The sequence below is a fragment of the Paralichthys olivaceus genome, chromosome 11 (assembly GCF_024713975.1).
Source record: "Paralichthys olivaceus isolate ysfri-2021 chromosome 11, ASM2471397v2, whole genome shotgun sequence".
NCBI lineage: Eukaryota > Metazoa > Chordata > Actinopteri > Pleuronectiformes > Paralichthyidae > Paralichthys > Paralichthys olivaceus.
The window spans coordinates 19,028,799-19,048,489 of record NC_091103.1 but is presented as its reverse complement, the minus strand read 5'-3'; the positions used below and the strand labels follow the sequence as shown (position 1 = coordinate 19,048,489).

Below are 19,691 nucleotides of genomic sequence, written 5' to 3'. Positions count from 1 at the left end.
CAGGGATGAATATGCAGAAAAACCCCCACAGACATTCAAAACACGTTATCCTCTTCTTAGTGGCATATTGCGTATGTGCACATTATGATGAAGGATGGGCTGTCTGCGGCTTTTCTTCTGCAATTCTGAGAGGATTACCCTTTATTTTTTTCATTTCTTTTATCTTTCTGGTGGTTTGATATTCATGTTTATTTTTCTGTATATACGCTGGATCCCAGTTTTCACTGATCTGGACCAAGAGGAGTGCTTGTCTCAAAGTCACAGAGATGTTGGGGGTCAGGTTATTGTGATGGCCATTCAAGATTGAGGAGGACAAGCAAATAAGAGTTGAGCAGTACACAGGTCTTATCCCATGTAGAGGGGTGAATAGGATTTATTTTCAGTGCAGCAATGACCCACAACCCCAACCCCCTCCATCCCCTCACCCTCCCTCCACACCGTTGCAGTACCTTGTTGTGCTGGACTGAGCCACCAGCCCATCCGGAGTATCACAAACACCCCATAGCGCCTCCTCTCTGCATGAACCCACTGATCATGTTCAACCTTTTCTCCCCTCCTTCTTCTTCTCCTCATCTAAACCCTCGCTGTGCCTAGTCGCCCTAAATGTGTTTTAAATGCAGCTTAAGTGACATCACATTGCTGCAGTGCTGCAGTCAATGAAAGGTGTCAGTCGTCTCCTCTGATACCAAGAATTTGTCCACTGGCCACTTTGCTCAGCTCTGCTCCAGACATCATGGCGTGACTGCGTGTATTCATTTGCTCTTATTACGCAGGTGGACGCCTGCATGAGGAAGCAGATAGAGGCGCAGCTTGGGAAGAAGAAGCTCTGCCTGTTCTCCGGGACACAGCAACAACACCATCTCCCTGCTGCCACATCCCACCACCGCATCGCTTCGTTGGAGGAGCGGACAGACAGGAGTCATGTGCGAGAACTAAACTGCTGGAAGGATTGCGCACGGAGCTGGAGGAGACCGCGTGTTGACGGTGCATGGGTGGGATTCCTTCATTGCGCCTCAGACAGGGGAAGTTATCACAACAAATGGCCTCAGCAAAGGCAAACAGCTGCCGGTGAAACAGGCGTGTTTCAAGACTGAAACCCGGCGTGGACGCACAGTTTTCGACCTTCGTGGCTTTTTCTGACGGACTGGAAGCCTTGGTTTCACTGTGAGGCGGCTTTATTTTATCTCCAGGAGCGCAAATCCTGGAGCCTCGGACTGCAGCTTCCCCCCCTTCGCCATCAATTCATAACAAGCGTGAGGCTTTTATCGGATATGTAATCCAGCGTTACAAACCCTGTAGTCTACGCAGGGGGACTTGATTCGACCACGTACTGACGCTTTAACCCATTTATTTGAGCCCGGCTCCGGACACGAGCGTCACACTCTCCTGAAACCGCGGATTTGGGGGATTTCAGCTTCACACGTTCTGCCTCCAAAAGCCTCAATCGGATCGTACTGGGATTTAAGGTGGGGTTTGATCCACACGCAGGTAGTCGGAGGAAGACACCCCGTGTTCTCTGGTTGGTGACACTCAGCAGATTGTCGCTCGTCGCGTCCTTTGGATTTTTCTGCAGAGCCGTGACGGTTTTACGCGTGAATTTGGGAATAAACGAACTCTCTTCACCACCTGAGATTCGCTGTGTTTACCCGGTGGAAACAAGTGCGTGGACGGTGGAAATCATGTGCAATAGGATCAACCCTCTAGAATCTGCGTTATCAGTCCCACTTTTGGTAAGTCACTTACAGACTTGGTGAGAAATGTCCAGTGGACTTTGGCACCGCTGGATGAAATGTATGTCCCTCTGAACAGTCTCTGATGTACCGCATTGATTGTGCAAACTACTAAATGTAGCCTAGAATAATAGGCCTTATCTATCTATCTATCTATCTATCTATCTATCTATCTATCTATCTATCTATGTCTGTCTATCTATCCATATATCTATCTATCCATCCATCTGTCTGGTTCTGTGTGATGTCTGCATTATGTGCAAATCTTATTTTCTTGCTCTACTTTAAATGCAGCCATTCACAGTAGTCTCCTGGTAATGATGATGTGATGTGTGTCTATGTGCTCAGGTTACTTGAGAGACCCAGCCCACACGTGGTGGAGCAGATATTGATAGTATTAGTGCTGTTCCAGAGTCAGTTAGGGCTGAGTCCAATGGGCCCAAAAATAGCCCTGTCATACCGTGGCCATGCTTCGGCTCCTGAAATTGTGCGATGAAGATAGTTACTGTGACACAGAAGTTGAATTCCCAGAGACTGGAGCCGCATGTGGAAATGGCCCGGGCGTGTCTGCATCAGCACGACACATGCAGAGATCAAGACTTTTCATAAATTAGCAGCAGCACTGAAATTCTCCCATCAGGGCCAAGTGCACTGACTGATGAGAGAGTGGACACTTTCACTGTGGATCACTGGATTTTGAGGGGAAAATACTTGCTAATGTCCTGTGACTTGGAATTAACACAACTAGATTATTTTTTGGGTTTGTAGTGAGGCCTGGCCCAGTAGGATGTAAGTGTGCGTATGAGTTAGAGAGATGCACACCTTTGTTTATGATAATCAGCTGTGCACGTTTAGAGATGACAAGGAGATGCAGAACTACTGATGCTGCATGATAATGATCTCATGGGTGCTGTGAGTAAATGCTGGTGATTACGTTTGCAGCTGGGTTTTTTAGCCTCCTCATCATTTTCCAGTTACTCAATAAACTCAGCCTCCTCAAATCCAACTCAGCATTTGTAGGAAGTTTGTGACACTCCAGCTTTTCTAATTTGGTGCTAAGTGCCAAAGAGGTCAGTGTTTGGTCTGTGGAAACACTGTTCATCATTTTGGAGGACACAGGCAACAAAACATGGGAGAAGTGAGTGTCCAGGATGGCTGCATCGGACGCGGCCAGGTTGTAAATCTATTAAATTGAGGTGGGGTTAGATGTCAATATACTTACACTAAAGTCAAGTGAACATCCCTCATACAGCTCTGCTTTATCCACATAATACCATCCAAGACATCCCCTGGGGAAGATGTCGGCACTGGACAGCTGTGTTGCCACATCAGGGCGTTCAGTGAGTGCTGCTGCAGCTTGCATTGCCGTTGGGAAACACTGATGCATCTTTTGTATGCACCCTTATTTCCCCCGACTGAGCCTTAGGACTCTATGTATGTTCCGACATGGCAGAGCACCACCTCTTCACAGCTGTCGACTGAAATTAAACAGCAAGATGAAATATGAAAGTTGTCACAGGGTCTTGGCATTGGTCCATTTTCTGACAGATGCCTCCAATGTCTAAGAGCAATAAAATGTACTGTAAACATCAGAACAGGCCTTAATGGTAAATCACAAAAACAAAGGAGCAGCTAACTCTGGGACGTGGCTCAATGTGATTGTTAAGTCTTCAAGTAAAGGTTGAGCCCAGTGTTTTTGACTGACTGTAAGAATAGAACAAATTGAAATTGTTTAAAGCTTTGCATCACAGGTTTAATGCAGAGGACTTGAAATGACTCCTAAAAACAGGGGTTAATAAGGTTTGTTCTTAGGAGGGTTAATACTCGTGAGCCTTATTGGATTTGTAATTTGAATTAACAGTGCATGCAGCAGAGTGCCTACGTATTTAGATGTCTTTCTTTACTAGCTTTGTGTGCTACAGTAAATGATGGCGTTCACGTCTGTGGCTTGTCAATGGGTTGCAGGGTGTTGCAACAGAAGCTCACTGCACTTGCTGTCATGCGTTGGCCTAATGCAATCAGGCAGGATGGTCATTATCATACATTATTGCCAACACTTCTATGTTTAGCAGTGCTAGTGCAGGCGGGGAACGACTGCAGAACAAATTCATATCTCAGCAGGTAATGTAGAAAAAGGAAGTAACAGAGTGAATGAAAGGGACAATGTTTATTGAGGTTCTTTTCTCCTTCGTTCTAGGTTGCCATATATAGGCCGTGGGGTGAGATTAATGGGGTCTCTCTGTCCTGCCATTCTGTTGCATTGTATTACAGCAGCCGCTCATGTTGCTGGTGTCATGTGTTAGCATTATGAAATTGGTACCAGTAGAGGGTTATCAGCCACTGCAGGAATGAGAGAATTACAGCAAGCACCAGCTATTGATCCGTGTTGGGAAGAAGGAGATTTGTGGACCTGTTTTTGTTCTCTGTACAAGACATAAGAAAGTAGCCATTTACAGTGAGTCATGCTCATGGCTTTAAATTGCAAAATACATTTACTGCAAAGATAAAAAAAATTCCAAGCTACTCTTAGATATTATTTTAAGTGTCAACATGTCAAAAGTGTTTTTCATGGAGTTTTAACCCTATCTTTATTCTTTGAGAGCATATTTCATCAGCTCGTGCTCCCTCAAAACCCTGTGCTCTCTCTCAAATAGCTTCTGCTGAGGTGCAGATTTTATCTGCTTCGGCTCAAAACTGTCTGCACAAAGATTTGCTCTTGCTGCACACATGTCCTGTACTTGAATTTGAGTCCTTCTCCTCATGCTCAGGCTGCCTCTGTGTGCTCATGAAATAGTTTTGCGAGTAGATTTTTGTGAAATGACCCTGTGCAAAATTCCCCAACCACTAGATTGTCAGGTATGATGTTGACTAATGACATTGCCTCACCCTTATTGCGGGCGTGTTCGCTTTACTTCTCACAGCGTCCCAAGAGGAGAAAAAAATCTGCACTGGGGCTATTTTAGAGAGAGGGCAGGGTTGAGCGAAAGAATCAGAAAAACTGTACGGGAAACAAAGAACTAAAGCTCTTAAAAAATAAAGACACCACTTTTGAATAATGTTGGGAAAGAAACTCTATAGTTTTTGACTCCATGGACACATTTATATGTATAAACAGTATCACAGTACCATGAAATCATATAAGCCATTTAAGGAGACTGATCCCAGAATTAAGAAAAGGTTGTTTGTCTCTATATGAAGGAATATTCATTTTAACCTTTAAAATCCAAGCTGTGCTTGTACTTACGCATTATCTGGAAATAAACAAGAAAGGATATTATGATGCAAATCATGACAAACTTAAAATAAGTGATTTCAGTAAGTAAAAAAAACTCTTGTATAAATTTTTGGAAGTCTGGTCTCAGAAAAGCACAATTAAAGAGGAGAAAATAAGTAGCACTACCAATTAGGTTGTTATCAGTCGACAGAAGGAGATAGATGTTTCTCCCAAGGCAAGTCAAGTTGTTTAGTGCTCAACTTGAAGAAATGGCGTAATTACCACTAGCCAAAAAGATCAAAAGTGTAGCCACCAGAGCGCTGAAGCAATTAAACCGGCGCTACCCTTGGAATTTGTTTTAGTAGTAGCGAACTATAAAGTGACAGAAAAAGGCAGCAGTGCAACAAAAGTTCTGAACACAAGAGGAACAGGTAAATAACACACAGGACTCAAGAGGCATAAAACACTTTTCAATTTTCAACTTTGCTGCATCATGAATTTCACAAGGAGCAAAACGTAAGAGCACTAAAATATAATGCTAAACGGTTACTGCAGTAAAATTTCACAAGTCGTAAACCCAACTGTTGGTCACATATGTGAGATATTTGATAGCACATGTATAGATTAGCCTGATTTCCTTCTTACTCATCAGTACAGAATGAATTATTTGACAGTGGTTAAGGATTCAGAAGATCTTTTTTGTAGGTCATATTGTCTCACATGAAAAAGGTTTGAATGCACTGATTAGCTCAGATTGTTTGTGTGAGAGAAAACTATGGTAAAATTCATCCAAAGAGATGCATGTGAGGAGGATTTTAAATGTTATTTTGCCCGTCTGAAGGTGAATGTGACTTTATTAGCCCTGTGGCAGACTTGTGACCTGTCTAGACTGTACCTTGCATCTCCCTCAATGCATGCAGGGAGAGGCTGCAATCCCCCGTGACTGTGCACAGTTTTGAAAATGGATGAGTGATCTGCATTATTTGCTGGTTGCTCTGTTGCCATGCAGTGTCACCACAAATACCTTAACAGTCAATCAAATCCTATTGCTGACATTTGTTCACAAGGGTCCAGTCAATATGTTGGGATGAAACAAACTGTCCTCAGTACAAGAAAGCAGCAGGAATTGAACAATAGAATTTAAAATGGCCTAAACTAGGGTAGATGGACGTTTTAAATTTAGCACCTGGTTATGTTTTTGCATGTCTGGAGAGCATTTATATGCCGACTTGCTAACCTTTGGAAATGATGGTTCCTTTTTATCCCAGAGGCTTTTAGTCCCTCACATCTGAATAAGGGAAACTGTCATTTATTGTCACAGAGCGTGAACATGTGCCTGTGGCGTGCCTGTTCGCCACGGCTAAGGTGCTGTTTGTTTCTGACAATGAGCAATAAAACAGGTGAGCTCAAAGAAGTACTAGTGCTTAAGGACTGACCTTCTCGGTGCTGCACGATGAGTGTCTCATGTAAAATGGAGCAATATGGTGTGACCAGAATGTTCAATGGGAGCGGGTGTAGGGGGCAGTGCAGAGTTATTTTCAGAGACTAGCTGTCTGAAGCAGGTGTAGAGATTCACATAAAGATCTATACAGGGTCAGGGAGCTAATTCTTTCAGGGATACTGTGCAGGATGTGGTATGATATTGAACACCCAGCTGAGCCCGGTGTTGAGCAGCAGTTACAATCCAAGCTTTCCATATTCTGCCTATTCAGAGCTAGTGTCCTCACACAAATATTAAATTGGGAAAACATGTCACCCCCTGTAGAGCATATGGCATTTAAACTACAGAGCACATTTTATACCCACGAGGCCTACTGTACTGCATGGCACCAGACACTCGCCCATTCCCTCTGTTGACTCGGATAAGAAAATTATTGGTGGCATCTGTCTTCCACAAGAACCACTGTTGTGCTGTCATCCTGCCACTGATGCAGCCCTAAACTGTTGATCCTGACACAGTGTGTCAGAGCCGTTATATGGTCATTTAAATAAAGCGACATGATACTATTATGTAAAGGGGAGACGATGCCTGGATGTTGTACAGTGCAACAGCAAAACCCGCGTTGACGTCTAACACTGCTGCTTCTAGCCTTCTCCTGTTTACCTGAAGGTGACATTGATTTAGATCATGCTTTCAGTAGCCGCATCTGGTCATATTGATCAATATCTTCTACCAGAACAGCATTTCCCTTTTTGCTCTCTTGAGAAAGCCAATTAAGTGAGCTACAGTACATGCTCTTATATAGAATTTGAAATGCACACAAACACTATCTTCCTCACAGTCCCATTAAATAATGCATAAGAACAATATATTATTATGCAGCGCTTATTATTACTATAGGTCTTACCAGTTCTATTTCTCGTCCGAACTCCGTAGCACTGGACAAAACGTGGAGCATTTAATGCACTGCTTGTTCTTGACTGAGACATTAGAGGGACGATAATGCCTCCGTGAATTATGCCTACTGAATATGCCACTGTGATGAGAGATCATTCTGTCCTTACATATTGATTTGTTTGTTAGAGAGTCGTATGGCGTGCTCCTCATCAGACTGCACCAGTCTCATTGGAGATGTGTAACTCCTCTGCCTATTAAAATCGGGGAGCTCACAGAGGCATTCACTTTTCTAGTCAAGCTAACAGTTAAGAGCCTCAGCCTTCACATTCTGTTGTCTATGTTAGGATGAATATCTGGCTCTATTAGAAACATGCATTAAATGCACCACAAAGCTAAAACAATGAGCCTGTGAATAACAACTTACCACTGCCTTTGTTTGTATGTTGTTTTATTTTGAAAGTATCTGTACATGTTGTTCCAGGACAGCTGCAGGGACTGGATATCTTCACATCATGCTGTTTGGTGTTGTGCAACCACAATAGGCTATTGTTTGTTACATTTAAGGAAGATGAATCATAGGCTATCATTACAATAGTTTTTTGTGCCTAATTTGTTTTCCACAGCATACAAATGTTTTAAAACTTAATCAAAGGGCATGTTGAATTCTGAGAGGTGTCTGCTCGGCATCTTGATTTCTTGACTTGACAAGCAATCGTGAGGAAAACAAACTCCTCTGTCCTTGATACAATCTCTCCAAGAGCAGCTGGATATCTATACATTTGGCTCAGATCCATGAATTAAGATGTTCTCTGTTGCAGGCTTTGTTTATGTCATTTGATATTTATCTAAAAGAGTCACAAACTGATCATTTACTGCCCTGGGCTATTTTGAAGCAGTAGTAACCTATAGAAGGTTGAATCTCGCTGTGTGATGTTTTATATGTATGTAAAGCTGAAAACGAGCCATTGAAACGCTTTGAGACCACTAAAGGCGTTAAAGCTCAGAAATACTGGGCAAAATCTTCTCAGAATAAATTTAAGGTGTAGTTTCAGAAGAAACTAATCAGGTAATTGCTGATTAGTAGCATTGATGGAATTAGCATATTCAAGTTATCGTCATTGCAGATAAAATGTGTTTTACAAACCTAATCTGATATAATGTGTGACTATCCTCTAAAACACTGCATGCACAATTGTGAATCATTGCAGAGCAGGCAAATTAAGTGACAACCAAATAAAATGCTTATACAGTGGGGCCCATTTCTTTGGCTTCAACTCCTTTAAGTAAGCAGTAAAACCCATTGATCAGCACATTATTACACATACATGAGCAGAAGGTCACTTAAGCCGGGTGGATTTCATGCTGACGCAGAGGTTGGACTGTGGCTCAAAAAATCTATCCCCCACATCAACATCTATCGGATATTTAAATCCTTGTTTCTAAAATTGTTCACTCGAGTTCAGCTATTAATTACATGAGTTGTTGCTGATGCACTGTTTCTAGCTGTGAATTCATTTTAGTAATACCTCAGTTTTGTGCATTATGTATGGGGGTAAGATTTGGCGCAGGTGGTGGAGCAGGTTGGTGGTTCGATCCCCAGCTCCCCTGTCAGGAAGGGCATCCAGTGTAAAAAAACAAACAAACAAGGAAAGCCAAATCAGAAAAGCAGATGGGGATCTGCTGTGGCAACCCCTCACGGGAGCTGCAGAATGACGACAACAACAACTTCATTTTAGAGATATGTTAAGTCTTGTTTCTTGTGGTTGGTTTTTGTGCCACTGGAATGTGCTCAGCGACTCCCAGGATGACTTGCTGCTCAGTAGACCGTATAAATCCTGCAGAACCTGAAATTTTCATGTGTTGCATGTATTCAGTGCTTGACCATGCTGAGTGTTGCATAGATTAGCATAATATAATTTATATGATTATAGCTATAGCTTTTTTTCAGGGCTAGTCAGCACACATTGTCAGTCCTTTCACAGACATCCACCCATCTATCTACATTCTGTTGCCAGTTTCCTGTAATGTTTTTGTCTTTTGGGACTTCTATTTTCTGTCCTTTTTATTTTGGCATAATATTTCAATTCAAAGAGCCTAATGGTGCCTCCAAATCCACACAAAACTGTGTGTGAATGTGTATGTATCCATTTGTCCAGCTGCCCATTCGTCTGTCCTTGGTGTCACCGTCTCTGAGAGCCTCCCTGGTTATTTGGCAAATATAAACATATTACCAGCGCATGCTCCAGCCGGTCATGGGACGAACCAAGGAGAGAGTCCACATAAAAACAACTAAGAGACTAATGAATGGCAGTACATTGGGTGTGTAATTGTGTTTGACACTACACTGTGTTGTGATTAAAACTAACACCGTTTTCCAGATACTGAACAGCAACATTGCTGAAAATGGAGAGAAAAAACACACATGCTGGCTTAAAGAGGATTTCTGTCAAAACCTTTTTGAGGATGCTTCTGTCCTTTATTGGAGCACTGACAATATCCAAAAATTCTTTATTTCTTTTGGAACCGAGCCTCATGTGGAGTGGATCAAGTGCACACTCTGCTCTGCTCTGCCAAGTCACAATACTGCTTCAGCCAAATATAGCTGATAAAAGACTATAATTGTACAATCTCTGTACCTTACCTGTGCTTAAAGCTTGTGAAATACCTACAGTATTCACTGTCGGGATACAGTGCAGCCGAAAGTGCAGTTCTACCATTTAGTGCAGAGAAATTGCCATTGCTGACAATGTCACCAGCATTTTTTTAGAATAAAGACAGTATCCTGTATTGCAGTTGGTGAAGTGTGACCGCATATCGTGTCCTACATAAATGGAAATCTATTCAAGAGAACGAGCTGAAGCTTGTTAGTCCTGCACACTAGTTTGCTCTCTATAGGACACCGGCGGTCAGCTGGGACAGTCAGGTCGCTGCCAAATGTCTGCAGTTGATGCGATGCTGTTGAAATAATTATGAATATTGAAGCGTGCATAAGCTCGTCTGACAAATGGCACGAATGTAAATGCTAATGTGATGGCTCAGATTTTGAGGAAAATAATTTGGAATCTCAATATTATGTCCAGTTAACCCAACAGTAAAGGACCTTGAGAGGGTTTTTTATTCTTAGCTACTCAATTTCTAAACTGACGTGCTTACATAAGACAAACCAGTCAAAGGGTGGGGGGTTTGAAATGCCATGTTCTCTATGAAATCTCTTGTGATCTGGGGAATCGTCCGTAAGGGCCTGTATTGAGGGTTACTGCCTGACGTTGACTTGCATGAGATGTGAATTGGCAAAACATATCAAACTTCACGACTGAAAGAAAAGCATCAGTGGCGTAACAGTGTCAGCCTCAGTGTACCTGTCTGTCAGGATGCATCGAGACATGCCAACCAAACTCTGTGTCAGTATGAACGGTGCCCAGCAGAAGGTCAGCGGTGTATCTCGTTCATACGAGAGCGGCGCTGTGACATTAAACAATATGAAAGCTTTAAGGTTTGATGCCATCATCAATATACCCTGTGGCAAACTAGTAAATAATATCTTCCAACAGGCGGTGGCTCTGTGATTTTGGCTTTTCAGAGCCATGTACTGTATGTAACAGCTTTCGATGAGGCACTTTGACAGGCTTCAGCAAGACCGGTTCATTAGATGGGTCTGACAAACTACTTTCACTATCGAGATACTTGATAGATGATGCCTGGATGTGTTGGTTGTGGGCTGGGTGTCTATTGACTCAAAGGGCCTCATTAATGGTGGCCAGGATTGGTGATTTAGGACATTCATAAAGCGTGTCAGTCTCCTCCTGCAGGTTTGGATGGATGGACCGCTGAAAGCACCAGTTTTATTCTGCAGAGATGGAAAATAAAGTATGTTTACAGATTTACTGTTCTGTAGAGATATTAGTACTTAACCCACGGTTTCCCATTCTGCATGAATGTGTACTTCACCACATTTCAAGGGGAAATATTGAATATTGAACCACTTTTATCTGATAGTTGTTGGTACGAGCCTTTAAAATGGACAATCTTAAACCAACACGCTGAAGGGTTCATTCTCCAGAGTGAGTGTTCACATAATACTCAATGGTTTATTTGATTTGTACTGAAGTAAATTCATTGTCACTGGGAGGCTTTCTTTTCATGGAGTATCTTTACATTTTCACATTGCTTCTGTTACAGACTAAGTAAAGGTGCCATTGGGTTTCACTTTGTTTCCTACTTGACACTGAAGTCAAACTGCAACAGTCACTTCTGTTTTATGTCTTTTTATTCCTTATTATTGAATGCGAAAAGATATTACATTTAGAGATGCTCATGTTTTTCCCATTATCCATACATTTTCTCATTACTGATTTGTTCAGTTCAGATCTTTATTATCCCACTAGGGGATTTATTTTTTCCAGCCAGATGAAACTGTGAAAACAGAAAAAAACACAAACACAGTAAACACACAAGATGACAAGCAAAGATTAATCAGTGAATGAGATAGAATAATATTCAGTTTACATTGATATATGGCAGAGAGAAAAAACACAAAATCCTCTTATTTGCGAAGATGAAACCAGAGAATATTTACAGTTCTTCATTATTCTTGCTTGAAGAACGACTTATATGATTAATCACTTATTAGAGGAGTTTCAGCTTGTTTTTTATATTGATCCACTTTAAGATTAATCGACTTATCATTTTTAACTCTAATTTGCTTTAATGTCACACAAGAGAAAAAAGCAGCAAATTCTCCCAACTGAAACGCTGCTGTTTGGTATTTTTGCATGAAATAAAATACCTACAAAATGAATAATTTATCAGAAGAGTGAATTTTATGTTTTAGACTAATAGTTCTCTGCAATAATATCACTTCTAGTATTCAAGCAATATTGGAAAGTGGATGTATTTTCATATAGTGTTGTACCGCACATATCACAGTCATAGATTCCCATTTATATTGAGTCCTGAGTCTGTTTCCCCCATTTTTTGCAAAATTGGTTAACGATAGAAGAAACCTCAGAACATGTCACTTAAAAGATTATAGAGCTTCGTCTCCAGTGTTTTGAGCTGCAGGAAATTATTCTTCATGTACACAAATCTCTTTGAAAGTATCCTGCTGCAGAGATGATGTGACGTTAATTTAGGGCATATGCTGCATCACTTTCTGTAATTATTAATCCTCCTTACAGAAGGCAGTTTAGATTTATCATCTTGAGCTCAGCAGGTAAAATTTGAATCCCAATAATTTAACATTTATTGACTCAACTAGGCCTCTACAACCTTACATTTTCCTTAAATAGAGCTTCCACAAAAGACACAAATACATTATCTAATAGGAAAAATGCTGCGTGTTAATATGACAAATGGTGAAATATACAACTTAAAGGTACAGTGTGTAGAATTTTGTGATTTCTAGTGTTGAAGTTGCATGTTGCAGCTGAACACCCCTCACCTCACCCTCTCCTTCAAACATTAAAAATAACCTGTGGTAGCCTTTAATTGTCATAAAAACTCAAAAGGTGTTTAGTTTGTCCAGTCTGGACTAATGTAAAAAACATGGCGGCCTCCATAGAGAGGGTCCCCTCCATGTACATATAAAGTATTTAAATATAAAGGGTATTTTCTGGGGTAAAGAAAAATACACTTTGTACAATTTAGATGAAACGAACTAGTGAAAACATCATGAGGATTATTCTACATTAAATTTCTGCCAATATTTCCCTTTCACCTAAATCTTACACACTGGACCTTTAAACAGTAGCCCTTTCCTCATGTCTCATGCATTGTTTTGCCAGATGATTGAGAGCTGCTTTTCGAATGCATGTCTCAGAGGAAATAAAGCTCCAGTTCAGGATGAAAAGGAGATAACGTCTGCGAAATCCAGAGTGAGCACATGTCACCAGCGCAGTAATGGCAGATGGATACCGCTTTGATCCATGGTGTGGGAGGAGAAATTGATTGACTGACTGTGATAAGGCATTCAGCAGTTAAGCACTTCTATTGTATCTTGACTTGACTGTTTTAGGACGACACTGATGTTTTAATAACACTATTATTGAAAGAGGGGATTGAAATTGAATTACAACATATTTATAATATGACTTCAACAATCTTGACAGTATTTTTAAACAGTAGTTTGAAGTTTGAATCACATGTTAACAAAACGATACTAGAAGAACATGTGTTCATCTTCAGAGTGTCATATTCAATCATGGAATTAAAGAGTTCCACGTGAATGTCTTTACAGTTGCAAAAGTCTTTGAATTTTGACATGTCAGTAAATGTAAGATTAGACAGCCGAGCAAGCAAGACGCTTGGCAGTTGGCTGTCACTTGAGTAGCTTTGGGGGAAGAGACTATATCGTATTAGACAGTGAAATGTGTTGTGCATTTTACGCTCTTCAGTGATGTCCCCGGTGATCATTACATGTCACCGAAAAAAAGTTCCATTTTAAATCACACATTTAAAGAAATGATTGGGATTAAAATGGTTAAAGTTAACGTGTGTATTTTAAAGCTTTATGAAACACAGGGAGCAAATTCACTGGTAATGCATAGTAAGGCCTGCACTGCTAAATACTTTTTCAATTTAGGTCAAATTAAAAAAGAAGTTGTTTTATTAGAATAAGATGAATGCATTGCCATGGCAGCAAACATCCCTCAAAGCTGTGTTTGTGGCATCCCGATGGCTCAGCTGGATGAAGTGTGAGCCATGTAATTGTGATATGCTGTGTTTGAATCGAGCAGGGACACTTTGTTACATATCGCTCTTTTCTATTCGTCCCATCTCCTCTAACTTCTCTCTGCTGTATTCATCATCAATCATAAAAGAATTAGAATATGTTGATGGACGCTGATTTTAAAAGTCACTCCGCTGCCTTTCAAAGCAATTGATGTGTTGGTAAGCAGTGAAACTTGAAATCAACCTTCCTTTTCAATTAGACACGCAATAAAGAGACTTGAAGGTCTAAAGCAAGCCTCATCCAAAACAGATGCACCTCCATGTTTGACTGGAGGGGTAGTGTTTCTCTCAGCATGGCTGCGGTCTAATCGGTAGTGTAGCATATGGCTGATGAGCCTACAGCTCTATCATTCTGGTCCAAGCACACTTCATAGACACCAAGTGGTTTGGCTCCAGGTGAAATAGTTTTTGTGTGATAGAGAGGGGCCTATAACAATAAAGTTTATCTGATGCAAGCATGAACACAACTGTACAGTAGCTGTCATAAGATGTCAGTATGATGTCCTCACATTCAGACATTATTTTGGTGCATTGACATTGAAGAAAACCTTATTGTAAATACAATACTCAAGGTCCTTTTGTGTGAAGTTCGAATGTTCTTATGTTTCTCTGGATACTTCTGCTTCCTCCCATAATCAAAAGACATGCAGATGGGGGCTCGGTCCATCAGAGACTGAGGTTTCCATAGGTGTGAATTTGAGATTGAGTAGTTTTTGTCTCTGTACGTCATTCCTGTGATTTACGCTCGTCCAATGTCAGCTGGAATTGGTTGTTTCAACCTTTTAACATGACATTTAAAGCAAATGTCTTCGGTTTTTAGCAAATTTTAAATTAGGCTTAGGTTGCAATGCTGTTTTTTGCAACGTATAATATGAACTTAATCTGCCAAAGTATATAGTTCCACCAGATACGCATATACCAATATTTATGTTTTATGTCAACATATCTTCTTTTTGTCTTTTAACAACTGGACTAAAAATCTGCCTTTATCCAAGGACAGGTGTGTCATTTAGTTTAATAACCTTGGTGTAGTGCTATAAGAAAAGTCAAATGGTCCCTAAAGTTATAGGGAATTAATGTAGGGGCATCTTAAATATCTGACCGCATTGTACAACATTAAGATTCATCCTGTGGAACCATGAATGTATGTACATAAATGTTTCATGGCAATACATCCAGTAGTTGCACCTGAAAGTAAACCAATTAAGTGAGTTCTTGTAATGTTACCTTCAACTCGTTTGACATAATGTTCTGTTCTAATACACAGCTACAAGGAAGGTAGTTTTTCCCTTTTGAATTTTGCATTTAAAATTAGTCTTCAATTCACTGTTTCGTTATATCTCTTTGTATTAGCCTGTACCTTGTTGCTAGTGGTTACTAAAAAGTGACTAATACACAGCTACGTTCACCAGTTTCCCAGTGCCCACACATTGTAATATACAGTAAGTAGCTGCAAGTAACTGAAGTTCATTACGGTAGCTCGACTATTATTCAAATGTTCAGAGTAATATGTTTGTCTTTGAGTTTGTTGGAACTCCCTCTTCATGTTGGATCAGATTACTGTGGATTCGTACAATGACAATTATGTTTACTTTCCGCAGCAGTGATCCTCAGGTGATCCAATTGTGTCTCTCATAAATGAGTTTTTAGGTAATACACAGATAACCAGAAAGAAGATATATATCTATGTGACGGCTGATGAAGTTCCCGCTGCAAGCAATTTACATGCATGGGATGATCAATGGACACATGTAAACATAATGCAAGAATTATAATGCAAATGTATCTACTAATGGTATGCAATTAATAATACCTCTGACATTTGGGGATCTGAGATGCAGCTATTAATGTATTTTGTAGTTTTGATCAACAATTTATATTTCTAGGCATATAAATATGAAACACTAATGTGAAAATATGAGGAAAGATGATAGTGACATCATTTTACATGAGATATGCTCGAACGTACAGTGTTCAGATGTATAATTTATCAGTGGGTGACTAACTTTCAAAAGTGACATTTACAGTGGACTTCTAATTTAATAGCAGTCAGGAAATGGAGATTTAGTTTTAAATCTTGACAAACGACAGATTTTTTCTATCTTAATCTGATCTGTAAAATGTTCCCATCTCTGGTGACAGCAAGCGGCATCACAGAAAAGCACCATGAAAGAGACTTTTGACTTTGAAGTAGCTGAATCAAAATGACAGTCACATGGGAAAACCATATCAAGATGAATAACAATTAACCGCATGAGTCAGCTTTCAATTCTTTGGGGAACAAAAGCTTGCCTTGAATTTGAAAACATAGGAGAAATCCTAGCCACAATGGTCTCAGTTTTCATTTTAAATTATTAAGATAGCTGCATAACAGTGCTAGCTCAACAGGCCAAGCCAGAACCAAAGGATTGTGGGTCACAAAAACCTGATAAGAGGATACCCCCAGAATAAGCTTAGAACAGAGCAGTGTTTAGTTTTATATTGTATAAAACAAGCATTGTTTTTGTTTTTGAAATTATTATTATTATGGAGTGACCATACATTGCAGTGCAGAATTCATGATTCTAAGTGCTCATCCGTGGCTGTGTTCCCTGAGACGGAGGCTGTCCATGAATAATTAGCTCAGTTTTGGGCTTACTCGTTAAGAAGCTTAGAAGTGCTATGAGCTAAAGTATAAGCCGGCTTAGTGAGGTAAGTCTTGTACACCAACTATTGACCACATGTTCCAGCATCTCTCAATAGGTGGGTTGCTGGAGCCCGATTCCCCTCATCGGATTTCGATGCTCGACCTGGGGTCATAAAGACGTACAGGTGCTATATTACATTAAGGGCTGAGCTGTCACCCGATGCTACTACAGAGATCCCATGTCCACATCCTGTAGGTGCTTGAAATGATTATGGTAGGAGCAGTGTTTGGGATTTACACTGACTCAGCCCGTCATGTGCAGGTTTCACCGGCAACATCTCAAAATTAGTTTTTTTTTGTTTGCTTTTTCCTTCATTTGGACTGTACCACTTACGATTGAGTAATTTGGTCGTGACCCTTTATGTCAGCCTGTCTAAGCTGTGATGGCGGTGTCAGCAGGATAAGAAATGTATAATGGCCTCTTAGTCCCTGTTGCCTTTTAAAGACACCCAGATTTTCCAAGCCATTACCCTTTGAAAGATGAGCACCAGTAAAGAGTGAAATGTCCTGTTTGAGCAGCACTTTGCACCAGCATTGACTAACACCGAAGGGGACCTTGTTTTTGTCAGTAAATCAACATGGCCTGTGAGTTTGGTGCCTGCACACGAGGTGGAATCATTAGTAGGCCTTATCCTTCAGGTTTCCCTTTGTCGTCTGCACACTCTGCTTCTTTATACCACTGGATACCAGGACTGGCAAAGTGCTGCAGTATAAACTAATTTTCTCTCCATAAAAGCAACATCTGCAATAATATGACACACTTTAAATGTCTAGCGTGATTGCAAAGCTAATTTGACCACAACTACAGACTAAACAGGGCAAGAATAGTAAACATTTCTATTTCCAGGAGGTAGAGAATTAAGACTTTATCACCATTAGAACAAATGGTGCATATCACTACGGTGTACAGCATATAGCAACCGAGTAAGTGCCAATAAATGTATCCTTTCGTCAGGCGAGAATTTCTTCATCCACCATTTCCCCTTGACATCTTTTTTTTTTTCAGAATTACAATAAAACTCCATCTGTCCATCCACTTTAAAACGCAGCACAAAAACATTTGAGCCTAAGCTCAATGACAAAGGTGGATGAGATGTAAAGAATACGTAAAGTGGAGGGTGGTCTTCTGCACTTCACACAGCTCAGAGGATCTCTCATTTCACAAAGGCTGAAATCAGAGAATGTGCTCTACCATTCATATGCATTTAAGTATGTACTGAGATTTAAATGTGCAGTGCATCTCCATCCACCCAAAAACATACTCGAGTGTCGTCTTTGGCCCAGATACAGTATCATCTCTGCTAGACTTTAAGTGAGTGTTTAAATTTTCTTAAAATATGAATGTTAAACTTGTTTGTTTTTATGTTTTAACTTTAAGAGTCAGAAATGACCCCTGGTAAATGACTCTTTAGCTGGATAATGTATTTGTTCTACGTAAGGTTCGCTCCGTATACAGTATTGACGTTAATTAACATTGATCTGCAGACTTCTCTCAGATCTGGCTAGAATAAAAATCTCATGTTTTCACGATCACTGTCTTGACCACCATCAGCAGAATTCTTTCTTTTGAATTTGTAGCAGGACCATGTAGTATTAGTTTGATAGAGAAAAACAGGATTTATGACTGAACTTCACATATTAGATGCTAATATGTTCTATATATATCTATATATATACATATATCTGACACTCTTGGAGTCCGGTGTTGTTAATCCACTGTGTTCTTGCGAAAAAATCCTATATACTATCTTGAACAAGTTTTTCACTTGTAGCCTATTTTCTTACATGAATTTCATGCATTTTCTTTAGGTAAAGAGTTGTCTAAGAAAGGCTTGCTGCACACACTTATGTTGTGTACTTTAAGGACTGGCTCTTGAATTTCCCTGATTTCCTGTATCCTTTCGCTGCACAACCATAAGAGAGAACCAATTTAAAGGGGCAAAATTGAGCTCTTAATTGCCTCAGTTAATTTAAAGACTATTTTTGAGATGTAGAGATGGAAAGAGGCACACTTTGAAACCCAGTGTTGCAGTTCAGTGCTCTACAGCTCGTTCCACCTATTGGCATATAGTCACACTGCATCCATTATTAATCACATGGTTTTCAAGGGCGACGTCTGTGCAGATTAGCATGCAGAGAGCACGAAGATCACTTACCAGCAGTGACTTTAAAATTAAGTGTTGAAAAAAAAATTCTGGCCCTTCTTTTAATGTGCCGAGGCCGCATCTCTCTGCTGCACAAAATGGCCATGGGCACTGAGCTGGGGATTTCAAGCTTCACAGTGGTTGCAGTGAAATTCTCTGTGCGTGACAGATTCAGATGTTGCTGTATTATTAACATTTTTACCTTCGTCTTCTTTGCTTGGTCTATGAGGGCTCCGCAATTGAAAAGAAGGGAGTTTCACTGAATCTCTCATTTAACCCATTTACAATATATAAGAAGTTGTGTTATAATCATCTATAACAAAGGAAATCTCCTGACATTATTTCAGTTCGTGCGGAGTATCTTAGACAAGTCGAGTTCAGAATTAGCCTTTGAACATATCTCATAATCCTCATCAGCGGAAGGATTTTGCATAGTTATTATTGATTTGTAGATGTTTAGACTTCCTTTTATTAATTTATTCATTCTTTTAATTTTTAAGTGTCTGCATGGGGGAAACAGAAAATTCATGCAGTTTCTGGTTAAACTCCATCTGCTGATGAAGATAAAGTTGGACCAGCTGTAATTTCAAACTTAGCCTTGTTATAATGTAAGACATTTTATGCATCACTGAATTAATACACGTCTCAACGTTTAAAGTGGTTCTTTCGTCTCACTAAATATTAAACCTGTAAATGCTGCATAGCTGACAAAACAAATCCTAGCTTATTGAAATATTTTAAAGAGGTTTGTCCTGACCTGAATCAAACTACTGTTTAATTTAATAAGGAACATTTTAATTACATTTCACTAAACACACATTTCTTTCAGATTCCATATTTTTCTGTCAAT

The 19,691-nt window shown here is 40.1% G+C and overlaps 1 protein-coding gene across 3 annotated transcripts in view; it reads left to right on the top strand.

The window, feature by feature from the left end:
• Window positions 1-503: 503 nt before the first annotated feature.
• Window positions 504-19,691, top strand: part of lrfn1 (leucine rich repeat and fibronectin type III domain containing 1) — a 97,859-nt gene continuing 78,671 nt past the window's right edge. For all 3 annotated transcript variants that reach the window (XM_069534967.1, XM_020088601.2, XM_020088603.2), the window contains exon 1: window positions 504-1,730. The gene's annotated coding sequence lies outside the window, so the exon portion shown is untranslated. The remainder of the gene's footprint in view (window positions 1,731-19,691) is intronic.